Source organism: Hyperolius riggenbachi, chromosome 12 (assembly GCF_040937935.1).
Source record: "Hyperolius riggenbachi isolate aHypRig1 chromosome 12, aHypRig1.pri, whole genome shotgun sequence".
In the NCBI taxonomy this organism is placed as follows: Eukaryota; Metazoa; Chordata; class Amphibia; order Anura; family Hyperoliidae; genus Hyperolius; species Hyperolius riggenbachi.
This window is the reverse complement of record NC_090657.1, coordinates 76,871,742-76,884,455: the sequence shown is the minus strand read 5'-3', so window position 1 is coordinate 76,884,455 and position 12,714 is coordinate 76,871,742. Positions and strand designations below refer to the sequence as shown.

The window sequence follows — 12,714 nt, the reverse complement described above, 5'->3', positions numbered from 1 at the left end:
CTGAAATCAATTACCCGTTTGTCTCATCCTCTTAACTTTGTTTGATCTACTGTACCGACCCGGCCTGAACTCTGGTTATTTACCTGTATTGATTCCCGTATACCGACCTGATTACTGTCTGACTATCCGATTGCCTGATCCCTGTACCTGTATTGATACCCGTGTACTGACCTGATTACTGTCTGACTATCCGATTGCCTGATCCCTGTACCTGTATTGATACCCGTGTACCGACCTGATTACTGTCTGACTATCCGATTGCCTGATTCCTGTACCTGTATTGATACCCGTGTACCGACCTGATTACTGTCTGACTATCCGATTGCCTGATCCCTGTACCTGTATTGATACCCGTGTACCGACCTGATTACTGTCTGACTATCCGATTGCCTGATCCCTGTACCTGTATTGATACCCGTGTACCGACCTGATTACTGTCTGACTATCCGATTGCCTGATCCCTGTACCTGTATTGATACCCATGTACCGACCTGATTACTGTCTGACTATCCGATTGCTTGATTCCTGTACCTGTATTGATACCCGTGTACCGACCTGATTACTGTCTGACTATCCGATTGCCTGATCCCTGTATCTGTATTGATATCCGTGTACCAACTACTGGCGGCGTGCTAGGCGGTATCCAGGAGTTAGACCACAGTCTGCACAATCACTTCTGTTTACATTTCTCTGAATAAACTTGTGCTTCCCTGTGCATCCCTGCCAGTCGTTGTCAGTGCAAGCACTGCGTACCAGCCAGCCGTTACACTTGATCATTTGATTGAGCATTGCCCATAAATACAGCTGATCCACACAGACACTGACGGTCCAATGGCAGGCCACAGTGGAGGAAATTGGGAGACACATAGAAAATATGAATGAGTACAAATGTTAGTGCGGGGCGTATCCGATAAATTAGATAAGAATAGAGATGGACAATGAGATGCAAATCATTTTAAGATGACGCAGCATTATGCAAAATTTTGTATGCAAATGTATGCAGCTTGAAAAAGAATCATTCAAGTCCCGCTGAAGTACAATTTGATCGGTCCATATCCAATCTGCATGAATTTGCATACAAATTTTGCATAATCCTGCGACAATTCGAAATTATTTGCATCTGATTGACCATCGCAAGATAAGAACACTTGAAAAATGTGGTCATCGCCGTGAAAGCATCACATGTTGATAAAAGTGAGTAAATCTATCAAAAATATCATACAGTGTACATCCATATATAAATAGGACATTTGGGAATATCAGTGTCCACTAATGTTTTTGTAATTTTTTTGGATACACGATAACATTTTTACTTGAATTGATGCGCTTGTGGAATTTTTTTGTTTTCCAGTGGACATCTTTTCTCACATAACAGAGTTTGCATTATGAGTCCACTATTCTTGATGATTTACACACTTGCTCTATACATTTGTGTCATAAGAATTAGAAAACTGGAGAAGATGAATATTGCTTGGTCCTGTCTCTTATAACCTCTATGAGTCGAATTTGCAGATAGGTCTCTGGTTGAGTGTTAATCTGTGTTGCAAAAAAATAAAAAATAATATATGTCAGCCTCCTATAATTCAGATCTATGTAGACACAGAACATAGTTTACTAATGGCGGGCAGGCATAAAAAAATCCCAGTGAGTAATCAACCCAAATTCTGTTTTAAAGAGGAACTCCACCCACCACCCGGGATCATAGGTGGAGTACAGTTTTGTCCACTGACCATCGCTGGACCCATTTTTGAAGACTATCTACCAACCCTTACATAGATATACACTTCCTGTTTCAGGCATCTGTTGGATCATTTGAACTATGGACTAGGGCTGGACTCTGTTATCGGTTAACCACTTGAGGACTGCAGTGTTATACCCCCCTAAAGACCAGGCCATTTTTTACAATTCAGACCACTGCAGCTTATAACAGTTTATTGCTCGGTCATACAACTTACCACCCGAACACATTTTACCTCCTTTACTTCTCACTAATACAGCTTTCTTTTGGTGCTATTTGATTGCTGCTGCGATTTTTCGTTTTTATTATATTCATCAAAAAAGACAGGAATTTGGTCAAAAAAAGGATATTTTCAACTTTCTGTGGTAACATTTTTAAAATAAAGTAACATTTCTATACAAGTTTTTGTCCAAATGTATTGTGCTACATGTCTTTCTGCTATACTCCTTATATTGGGCACCCAAAAACACATTATACTACTTCTCCTGAGTACGGCGATACCACATGTGTGAAACTTTTTGCAGCTTAGCTGTGCAAAGGGGCCCACAGTCTAATGAGTACCTTTAGGATTTCACAGGTCAATTTTACTCATTTGCTTTCCAGACTACTCCTCACGGTTTAGGGCTCCTAAAATGGCAGGGCAGTATAGGAACCCCATAAGTGACCCCATTGTGGAAAGACGAGACCCCAAGGTATTCTGTGAGGGGTATGGTGAGTTCATAGAAGATTTTATTTTTTGTCACAAGTTAGTGGAAAATGACACTTTGTGAAAAATAATAATAAAAAAATTCATTTCCACTACCTTGTGACAAAAAAATAAAATCTTCTATGAACTCACAGAAAACCTTGGGGTGTCTTCTTTCCATGAACTCCAATCAAATAAAAGCGTACTGTATATGCTAGAATTACTTGGCCTACTATAAACACTTACTTGGCTGTGGTTCCAAACCTTTTCAAGACATAACACACTGCACAGCATCACGTCACAATGATGTATCTTATGCTGTACCCACAACCCTTCTCCTTTCCAAGCCTTGGCCTTGATTTTCCTAATCCGACTGTCCAGTCACTAATGATGGCCACATCCTCAGTGATTGGCCCTCTAGACGGGATGGAAGTGCAAGTGTACTCTATTGTTGGTGCAGGTGCAGCACTACAAGCGAGTGGCCAGTAGACTAGCTACATAGCTATTGGCTCCAGTGTGAGTTTTACATTGAGCCCTCACGAGTGCTCTATAAAAAAAAAAAAAAATTAATATGCAGCAAGTATTCTTGCCAATTGTCAGCATAGAACAGTTGAAAAGCTAACATGGGTAAGAAGGGTCAGTTTAGCTTTCCTGGTGCAGTTACTAGGGATGGTTAGTGAGATGCAAGTTGATGAATAATTATGCAAATTTACGCTGCTCAAAAAATGGATCAATTGAGCCATACTAAGGCCTCTTGCACACTGCAAGTGATTCCGATACAGATTCCGCTTTTTAATCAGTTTTTACATCCGATTCCGATTCCGATTTGCAGTTTGCTTCCTGCACACTGCAAATCGGAATCGGATGTAAAAACTGATTAAAAAGCGGAATCTGAATCGGAATCACTTGCAGTGTGCAAGAGGCCTAAGTTGGAAGTCGATTGGCCCATTTTCAATCTGCATAAATATGCATATTCATGCATCAGCTTTGCACCATTTGCATCTCATTCACCAGAGAAGTATAGTTTTCATGTACTATACTGTGCTTCACTGTATGCACTGCACCCATAGCGCATGATGGGACTTTTCCTCTCTGTCACATTTCAGTCCTTTTTTTTCCTTTTTCCCAGGATGTGCACTACCTTGGTGTGAAGCTAGCCTTAGGCCTCGTTCACAGCATACGCGCTTCCGCACGGATATGGAAGCGCGTATGATGTGCTAAAACGCAGGAACGGCAGAAGGGCATAGACTGCCCTTCTACCGCTCACATCTACTGCGCTGCGCAGCAGTACGATGTGCTGGGAAGTGCTTGTGTACTGCTGTCTGCATATTGCCCGCAAGCGCAGAGCTGATCCCATCACTGTCAATGGATGGGATCAGCAGCGGGCTGCGGCGCAGATGGCTGGCGATCGGATGAGCTGCGTTCGGATCGCACAGCCATCTGCGTTGCTAGATGGGAACGAGGCCTTAGGCCTAGTGCCAACTTGAGAGCTTTCAGTTGTGATTTATGCTTTCTAGGTATCTGGTGACTTGTAAAAATGCTTCGCTACTGAAAGGCTATGGGAGTGAGGCCATAGCAGCGTTGCAGTCACAAAAATGCTTGCAATTGAGCTAGAGCGATTGCATTAAAGCCAATAAGGGCAAAATCGCAATGGCAGGAAAAAAGCGGTACTTTAGCGATTCGGAAAACGCTAGTTCCAAAATGCCGACCGTTACTGCAAGTGGGTTGCCTGCCTGGCCTTCAGTTTAAAGCGGATCCGAGATGAAAAATTAACTATAAAAAGTAACTTTTCCATATATCTTATCTAAAGTTTAGTTAGCTTACACAGCAAATCTAGCTGCAAACAGCTTCAATAGTATATGATTATTTCTTCCTGTGATACAATGAGAGCAGCCATGTTCTGTTTGTCACGTTAAGCACAGGCAAGCTGATCTGCATCTCCAGCCCTCAGCCTGTGAAAACTTCACTCCCCTCTCCTCCTCACCTCTCCCTCCGAAATCTCTGGCTAGTAACACCTCCTCCTCTTCCTGCCTAGACTGAGCTCCCGTAAGCCCTTGCTACATGGGTGTGAGTGCCAAGGCACTGGAGAAGCTGTGGGCAGAGGCTTGTTTAGTTTATAGGGAATAAAAAGTATTAAAACAAAAAACAAAAAGTATTGGGCTTGAGGAATGCCCTATAAACTATATGAAAGGTACACAATTATGTGAAGAGTGAGGGCCAGTGCACACCCAAAAACCGCTAGCAGATCCTCAAAACGCTTGAGGTTTTTGAAGCAGATTTCAGAGCGATTCTAGGCATGTTTTTTGGAGCGTTTTTGTGTAGCAGATTTCAAATATTGTTACAGTAAAGTTGTTACTGAACAGCTTCTGTAACAAACGCCTGGAAAACTGCTCTGATCGAATGTTTTTCAGAGCGGTTTTCCACTTTCCTATACTTTAACATTGAGGCAGAAACGCCACAGAAATATAAAAAATGCTGCAGCACCCGAGTTTGCGTTTGTGGAAAAAACGACCCGCTCTGGTGTGCACCAGCCCTAAACGTTTATCTCGGATCCACTTTAGCTACTCCTAGCAGAATTTTTTTTTAATCTCTCTTAAATATTGATAAGATGAGGATCTTTGTCTGGTTTGTTTTGATTTCCTAGTTGCGAAGAATGCATTATATTAACCATTCTCTTTCTGCTCCTAGGTGTAAAAAATGTGGTATTCCTATTGAGAAGATCTACAACAAAACTCAGTGAGAAAAGTTTGCCTGGGCTATTGACATGACTGAGGATGACTATGAATTTTAACGAGTGTGCGAGGGACAATGTTTTATTTGTTTTTAAATTTGTTTTAATTATTTTAAGCCTGGATGTCACCACGGAAAGGATTTTATTTTTTCTTTTAGAGAGCTGTGAGCCTTACCTTTTATTAACTTAATTTTATTTTAAGATGGGAAGGGGATATGCAGCAGATTAAGTGGAGAAAAATATAGAGACATGAATTGTAAGCAAAGTACCCCCCACTGGTCGAAAACTTTGGGTACTTACATGACTTCCCCATGTGCTGCCTTCAGTATTGTCCCATGGACAAGAAGTATATATACCTATGATGTACAAAACGGATGAGCTGAGATTGTGACAATGCGGTTTTTACGTGTGTTTTAAGATGGGAGGTTGTCACCAGGCGTTAAAAAAAATCCACTTTTCAAAAAAGTCTGTATAATAGAACTAAAAAAAATAAACTATCCTGTGTGTTTTTACAGTTAAGATTTTTTTGCAATGACGTCTATTTTAATAGAAAACTATAAATTGTACCCTTCCCTTTCATCTGGACATATCCCCTTACCCTGGTTACACTGTTCTGCTGAAAAGAGGGGGGCGTCTTGTCTGGCAGCTGTGGGGTCTTATTGACTCTGTTTTCCCATTAAAAGTGAAATTGGACCATGCATCCTAAAACTGGAGAATAAAACTACATCAGTCCATTGCCAGTGGCCAACCAATCATAGAGCTTATTTTTGAAACAAAATGCACAGTGTAGCAACCAGAGGCTGAATCTGATCCGAGTTTTATGCTACGTACACACATGCTACAACGATCGTTCGTTATGAACGACGAACGAACTTTTAATTGAAGAAAGAACGACCTAAGTAAAGTTAGTTTTAAAAGGTGTGTAACGATCTGATCGTTAAAACGAACGTTACATCACATAAAGCAACTATTGCGCTTGCGCATAAAAATGAAAAGTTCCATGGAGAAATAGTGAAATGTGCATGTCAAGCCTAGTACGAACGACCGTTTCCAACGATGTGCTACTTTTGCAAACGATCGTCGTTGGGAAAAATCCGCCAAGCTAGATAGTTCGTTTTAAACGATATAGCTCGTCCGTCGTTAGACTTTATAGTCGTTAGCTGCTTTTTTTCAAACGATCGTCGTTTGAAATGATCGGGGAACGATCGTTTCAAACGACTATAGTCGCATGTGTGTACGCACCTTTAGTAACGGCTGTTTTGATTGGTTGCTTAGACTACTGCTGATGGTACCCTTCTTTTGCAGCTCATGACATAATGCCATATATGCTGTTTGCATTAGACTGAGTAAAATGTGGTAATTAAATAATCTTCAATCAGATTCCAACTATTGTTTTTCTCTGTAAAGTGCAAAAAAATATTTGATTGTTGTAGATGGGGGTTTGTCTCTTCTCCAGTTTTTATATGCTCGAGTCCTGTGTTCAAACCAATTATGAATGGCTTGAAGACTTATGGTAGAACTTTAGGAATATGGCTAAAATGAATTGTTGAAGTACATATACATGATTGCTTTTATGTACCGGGAAAGTAAGAATAGTCACTATGGTGTTCTGGTTTATAGCCTGATTGTGTCACGTGCCTGCTCATTGGATGGCGAGTGAGCAGTGTGATGCTGATTTGCTGCCTCTACAGGCAGGTGACACAGGAAGCTAGAAACAGGAAATGACACAATCTGTCTGGCCATGTAGTGTGACAGAGGTGTGCGAGTTAAAAATCATGATGCCAGGGAAATTACTAACTCTCTGGTAGGAACAATAATTCATGTATATGTATTTTATTATTCTGCTAGATTCCGTCTTAAATACAAAATGTGACTTTTATTTTTTTTTTCCCTTTCGTCAGATTTCCTAAAGGGGATTTTTTTTTTTTTTTTTTAAAGAAATGTGAATTTTTTTTTCTGCCCAATATCTATTGTCCACTATTTTAAGTATTTAATCCTGTATCTTAGTAGCAAAAAAAGTATCAAGACAGTTGTACCATTGTAGGAACATTTGACCTTCATTTGAGGAAATGCTTTTAACACAGAATTGTATTTAATGTGAAGAGTACTTTTTGTAGAAGTGCAATGGAGACCAAACTTGTTGAAACTTTTTTTGTATGAAAGCATTACTTGTCACGACGCACTGCACCGGCGCCCTGTGGGACATTGGGCCACCGCATTGTATCTTGGGTGGCTCTAGTTGCAGAACTTCAGCTTGTGGCTACTTAAAGTGAGGAGTAAGGACTGAAGACCTGGATGTTTCTTTCAAGCCATTGGGGAGGCTCCAGGGAGGAATTGCATTTTAAACATTATACTTGAATCCTGCTCCACATTGGACTGGCTAATATTTTAGTAAAGGCGATTTTAATTGGACACGAGGAAAATGTTGTTAGTGTCTTGATGGAGAAGTCTGTAAAGCATCAATGGGCTTTTCTTTTTGGATCTATCTGTCTCTCTCCCCTCACATTATCTATTTTTATCATAATTTGCCATTAACTTGAGTGTAGGTTATTTAAAAAAATAAAGCCCTACAACTTGCATTTGTGTTTGTTTCTTTTTTTCATACCGTTATATACAGTATATTGGTCCCATTTTGTATGTAAATGGCAAAGTAAATACACACACAGAGTACACTTCACTGGTTTCACCACTTAATGACAACTGGACGTTTATAAACAGCCAGTGTATTTGTGGAGAGTGCACCAGCAGTTTGTTACTAAACAGGCTTCAGTAGTGTCTGAATAAAGCATGTGGCAAATCCAGTTAGACTTTAGTCAAACATCTGATCTGCATGCTTGTTCAGGGTCTGTGAAGGTATTAGGCATGGAACCCACTAGCAGCAATTTACTAAGCACTTGTGATTTGAAAAGATCTTGCTAATGTAATGCTGTGTGTGATCCCACTTGAGGGATGTGAATCCTGTATTTATTTTTTAAATCACACAAATCATCCCATTTGTAAAAACATTACAAATCACCGGTGGTAGTGCAGAGTATAGATGGGAACTCCAGCGCCTGGAACCATTAGTAGGTGAGTCTGTGTCTGCTGCTTTTATCCCTCCCCGCTGTGTTCTGTAATAGTGCAGGGAGGAGAGGGGATGCCAATGGGGCATGTTGTGGGAGACAGATGCAGCGGGAGTGCGGACATGGCACACTACAATGGGCTGGGGGGCCAAGGACAGTGACGGGACAGCTTCTGGCCCCCCTTTCTGCACCCTAGCAGCTGGCAGTGGCCACCAATGTAAAGGAGAAAAAGTGGCCAATCACAGAGGTGTGAGGGGAAAAACGAATGGGACAGATACTTCAGCCAATCAAGGCTGAATTAGCATGTGACGCAACTTCCCTTTTGCAGCTGTGTACAAGATGAGCCAGGAGGCATGAGGAATGGAAATCAATTAGGAAAAAAAGTGAGATTGATTTATATTAACTTTTAAACTGCCTGGTTAGCATCCCATTTTACTTGTATAACAGCTACTAATAGAGAATTGATTGTATGCCTAACAGTTACTGTTTAAAAGGAAATATAGCAGCCTCCATATCCTTTCACCTCGTGTTCCCTTTAACCCCCTTGCCGTTCCAATTCTGTCGGCAAGGGTGGCGGCACAGCACTTTTAAAAAAAAAATGTTTTTAAATTAATGTAGCTAGCCTAGCGCTAGCTACATGATAGCCGCTGACAAGCGGCATCCTCCTACATGTTTCGATCGCCGCCGGCGATCTTTGCAAGCAGGAAATCCCGTTCAGAACGGGATTTCCTGCTCTGCTTCGGGGCGGGATAACGTCATGGACGTCGGGACGTCAGAGGGAATCCCGATCCACCCCTCAGCGCTGCCTGGCACTGATTGGCCAGGCTGCGCAAGGTGTCTGGGGGGGGGGGGGGGGAGCACGGCGGGTAGCGGCGAATCGGCGGCGAGTGGAGGCAATCGGGATATGCACGCAGCTAGCAAAGTGCTAGCTGCGTGCAATAAAAAAAAATTGTGAAAATTCGCCCAGCGAGCCTGAGAAATCCTCCTGCGCAGGTTACCCGAGCTGAGCTCGGGATAACCGGCAAGGAGGTTAAGGCTCCTTTCACACTAAGCATGTTGCAACCACGTATCCCTCACTTCAGCTGTACACACACATGTTGCCCTGTAAACACACTGCATGCTTTGCATTACCCTGATGGAATGGGCTGCACTGCAATCAATGTGACAGCCCTATAGGAATGTTATTGTTGTTTTTTTGTTGATACTGTCTATTGAAATTTAATCAAATGCGGACCGACGCAATTTAAATCTACGTCGGGCGGGTGGCGCTGCGGTTCTGACCGAACGTAAACTCCACGTCCCATTCACCGCACGTTCCCGCCGCTCTCTACCCGCTGCAATGTGCTGCCTCCATGACGGCAGAGCAATGTGAGCCGGGCAGGAGCCGTTTTCATTGGCTCCTGGCCCTGTCATTACTGTAAGCCAATCCCATTGGCTTACATTGAGTGACAGGGTCAGGAGCCAATGAAAGCGGCTCCTGAGCGGTGCACAGCGCTCTGCCGTCATAGAGACGGCAGAGAGAGCAGCCTGCGGTGGGGACAGACCAGCATGACCGTCGGGAGCAACGGATTATTGCGGCGATTCGTTGGTATGCGGCGTTTTAGTGTCCCGGCAGCCTCTGGCCCTTAAGGGGGCAGAGCCTGCTGGTACCGAAGTGGTTAAAGAGTCTGAAGTGTTAAATACCGCCTTTATTTCAGTGTCCTCTTCAGTAGTATGAGCTAAGATTATTCACCGCAGCCGTACCAGTTTGTTGACCACCCGGAAAGAATCCTCTGATACTTCCTGGAGGAGGCAAAGCTTTGTGCTGTAGCTCTGCCTCCAGTCCATTCAATAGCCTCCCCCCCTCACCTCTCTTTGAAAGAAGACTGAGAAGCGGCAATCAGCAGTGACTGAATGGACTGGAGGCAGAGCTACAGCACAGGCCCTGGGATTTGGCTGGGGATAAAGACCTTGTACTGCCGCAGGGATGCAGCGAATAGTCTTAGCTCATACTGCTAGAGGATTCTGAAATAAAATGGGTAGATAACGCTTCAGAGTCTCTTTAAACTTGCTGGCCTAGAATGATCCTGCAGATCATATGCATTGACTCTGGCCTGACTCCACTGGCTGTATGCCTGTTGCAGGTATGGGATTCTAAACCACTAAAGTGTGACAGCCAGGCAACTGGCAGCGTTAATAAGGGAATGCAGATGGCTGCCTCTGTATTCCTCTCTCTTCAGGTTCTTTTTAATCTCCCTGGTGTTCAGCTTTTGCAGGATTTCTGTGCAAAAAGCGGTTCAATTAATTTTTCATTCGATTTTTGGCTGCAACTTACCAAAATGTGACTCGCAAGTGTCTAGAATACATTTTGAGTAGTAGTTACAACCACAAAAACATGTAAAAGAAATTGAATTCACATTACTAAATTTAATTTAATCAAACCGACGCTAGAACATCATTTACGCAAACGCAGCATTTTGATCCCTATTTCTCCCATCGTCTGAGGCAACCATGGCAGAAAAGGGGTTGTTTCGCACCATACTTCTGTGCTGTATGGGGTAACAAAAACTGACGATCGCTGGGAAGCCCTGCTGGAAGCCACCACGTGCTTTTCTGCACGCTTGCAAAAAAGCATTTAAACAAGACAGCGGGGGGCTGGTTCAGAGGCCTGCCTGACGCTGGACTGAACTCAGCCGTGGCACACAATGTCAATGTTCTCACCGCCTACCAGAATCTGCTCTGTTGCACAAGCTCATCGTCCCTCTGCCACCTCTGCAGAGCAATAGATGCATTGTGTGCGGAGGCTGATGACTCGTCTGTACACAGTTGGTGCACTCCGGCGACAGATCCAGAAGACCTCTAAAGGTGAGTATTTGGCTGCAGTGATCCTTGCCAGCTGACAGGGCACTAATGGCACTGTACACATGCTTCATCAGACTTTGGCTGACAATGCTTCTATTGCTATACTGAGGCGGAGGGACGCTGGCGAGTGGCTTCCAGCAGGCGCAAAGAACAATGGGTGTAATACTGATCAGGTAATCAACTTGTTGTGCGGTTGGTCATGTTGTGTGGTTGGTTATGTCTTCATTGATATTACACAGTATACATTTACTTTACCCAATAATTTATTAATAATAATCCCTCCAGCAGTCAAGTAATATTAGACTTCTACCTTCCAGGTTTTTTAAGTAATAATTTAGTTACCAATCTTGGGTTTCTCAGACTTCTGCCCATGTCATCACTTACAGTATTAGAGCGTTCCTGCCAAGCACGGGTCCATAGCACCACCCAAATTACACAAGCCACTCCCCTTCCACCTATATTGTTTAAACACTGTAGTTTTACAGCTGTTCGATCACTCAAACTAAGGCCCCGTTCACACTTGCGGTTTTGTCAAAACCGCACCGGATGTCCGGACCGCACCGGAGCCGGACCGGACCTGATCCGTACGGTTCCTATCCGGATCCGGTCCGGATCCGGTCCGTTTGCATCCGGTTTCCGTGCGGTGTGAACACGGTTGCGGTCCGGATCCGGTTTCTTAAGGAGATAACATCCTGTAAATACCTGGGGTCTGGGAGGTCAGCAGAAGGGTCTGGGGTCATTGTTGGAGACAGGTGGACGTGTGGAGACCATCCGTGGATACAGAGAATGCAGTTGGGACCATGGATCCAGGCATTTTTTACTCGTAAACCTGGGAATTCTCTCCTTCCTGTTGTTCGCCTCCTCGTTATCAGACATCAGACATGTTGCTGCCAAAACGAGCTCCAGCATGAAATCGCTGCTGCCCCACTCTTTGAACGCTGGGCCCATGTGGTCCCCATCCAAAATGCATAGGAAGTGGGGTAGAACGTCCGGTTTTTGTAGCCAGTGTGTTGTGCGCTCTCCGGCTCTCATTGCTTTGTATTGGCCGGATGGTGCAGTCCGGCTCCGCTCCGGATACGGCTGCCGGAGGAGCCGGACCAAAAAATAGCGCATGTTGGAACGGACGCCGGAGTCCGGATCCGGTCCGGATCCGGTCCGGCTCCGGTCCGGCAGAACGGACGCATGTGAACGGACGCATAGGCTTTCATTGCTATTGCCGTGCGTCCGTTCCGTCCGTTCTGCAAGCGGTCCGGCTCCGGCACGGCGATTCCGGACGGCCACCGCTAATGTGAACCGGGCCTAAGGCAGGACTACAGCCGTTCTGCCCATCGATGTCCCATAGACCTATCGAATGAATGAATCAATGTTATAGTTGACCTGTTGGAGTTTTGTATTTATTATCTAACTGCCTCTGAGGAAGATAGATCTGACAAGATTATCTGCATGCTTGTCTCTGGTGTTATTCAGACACTACTGCAGCCAAATAGATCAGCAGGGCTGCCAGGCAACTGGTATTGTTTAAAAGGAAATAAATACGTCAGCCTACATATCCGTTTAGTTACAGTTGTCCTTTAAGGGCTCTGCCTCTGACACAGGAGTCCTTGGTTCGAATCTTGGCTCTTCCTGTTCAGTAAGCCAGCACCTATTCAGTAGGAGA

General features: G+C 43.9%; 1 protein-coding gene across 1 annotated transcript in view; it reads right to left on the bottom strand.

Moving 5' to 3' along the window:
* Window positions 1–12,714, bottom strand: part of LOC137541535 (speedy protein 1-A-like) — a 76,937-nt gene that overhangs the window by 43,852 nt on the left and 20,371 nt on the right. The gene's annotated exons all lie outside the window — the stretch shown is intronic.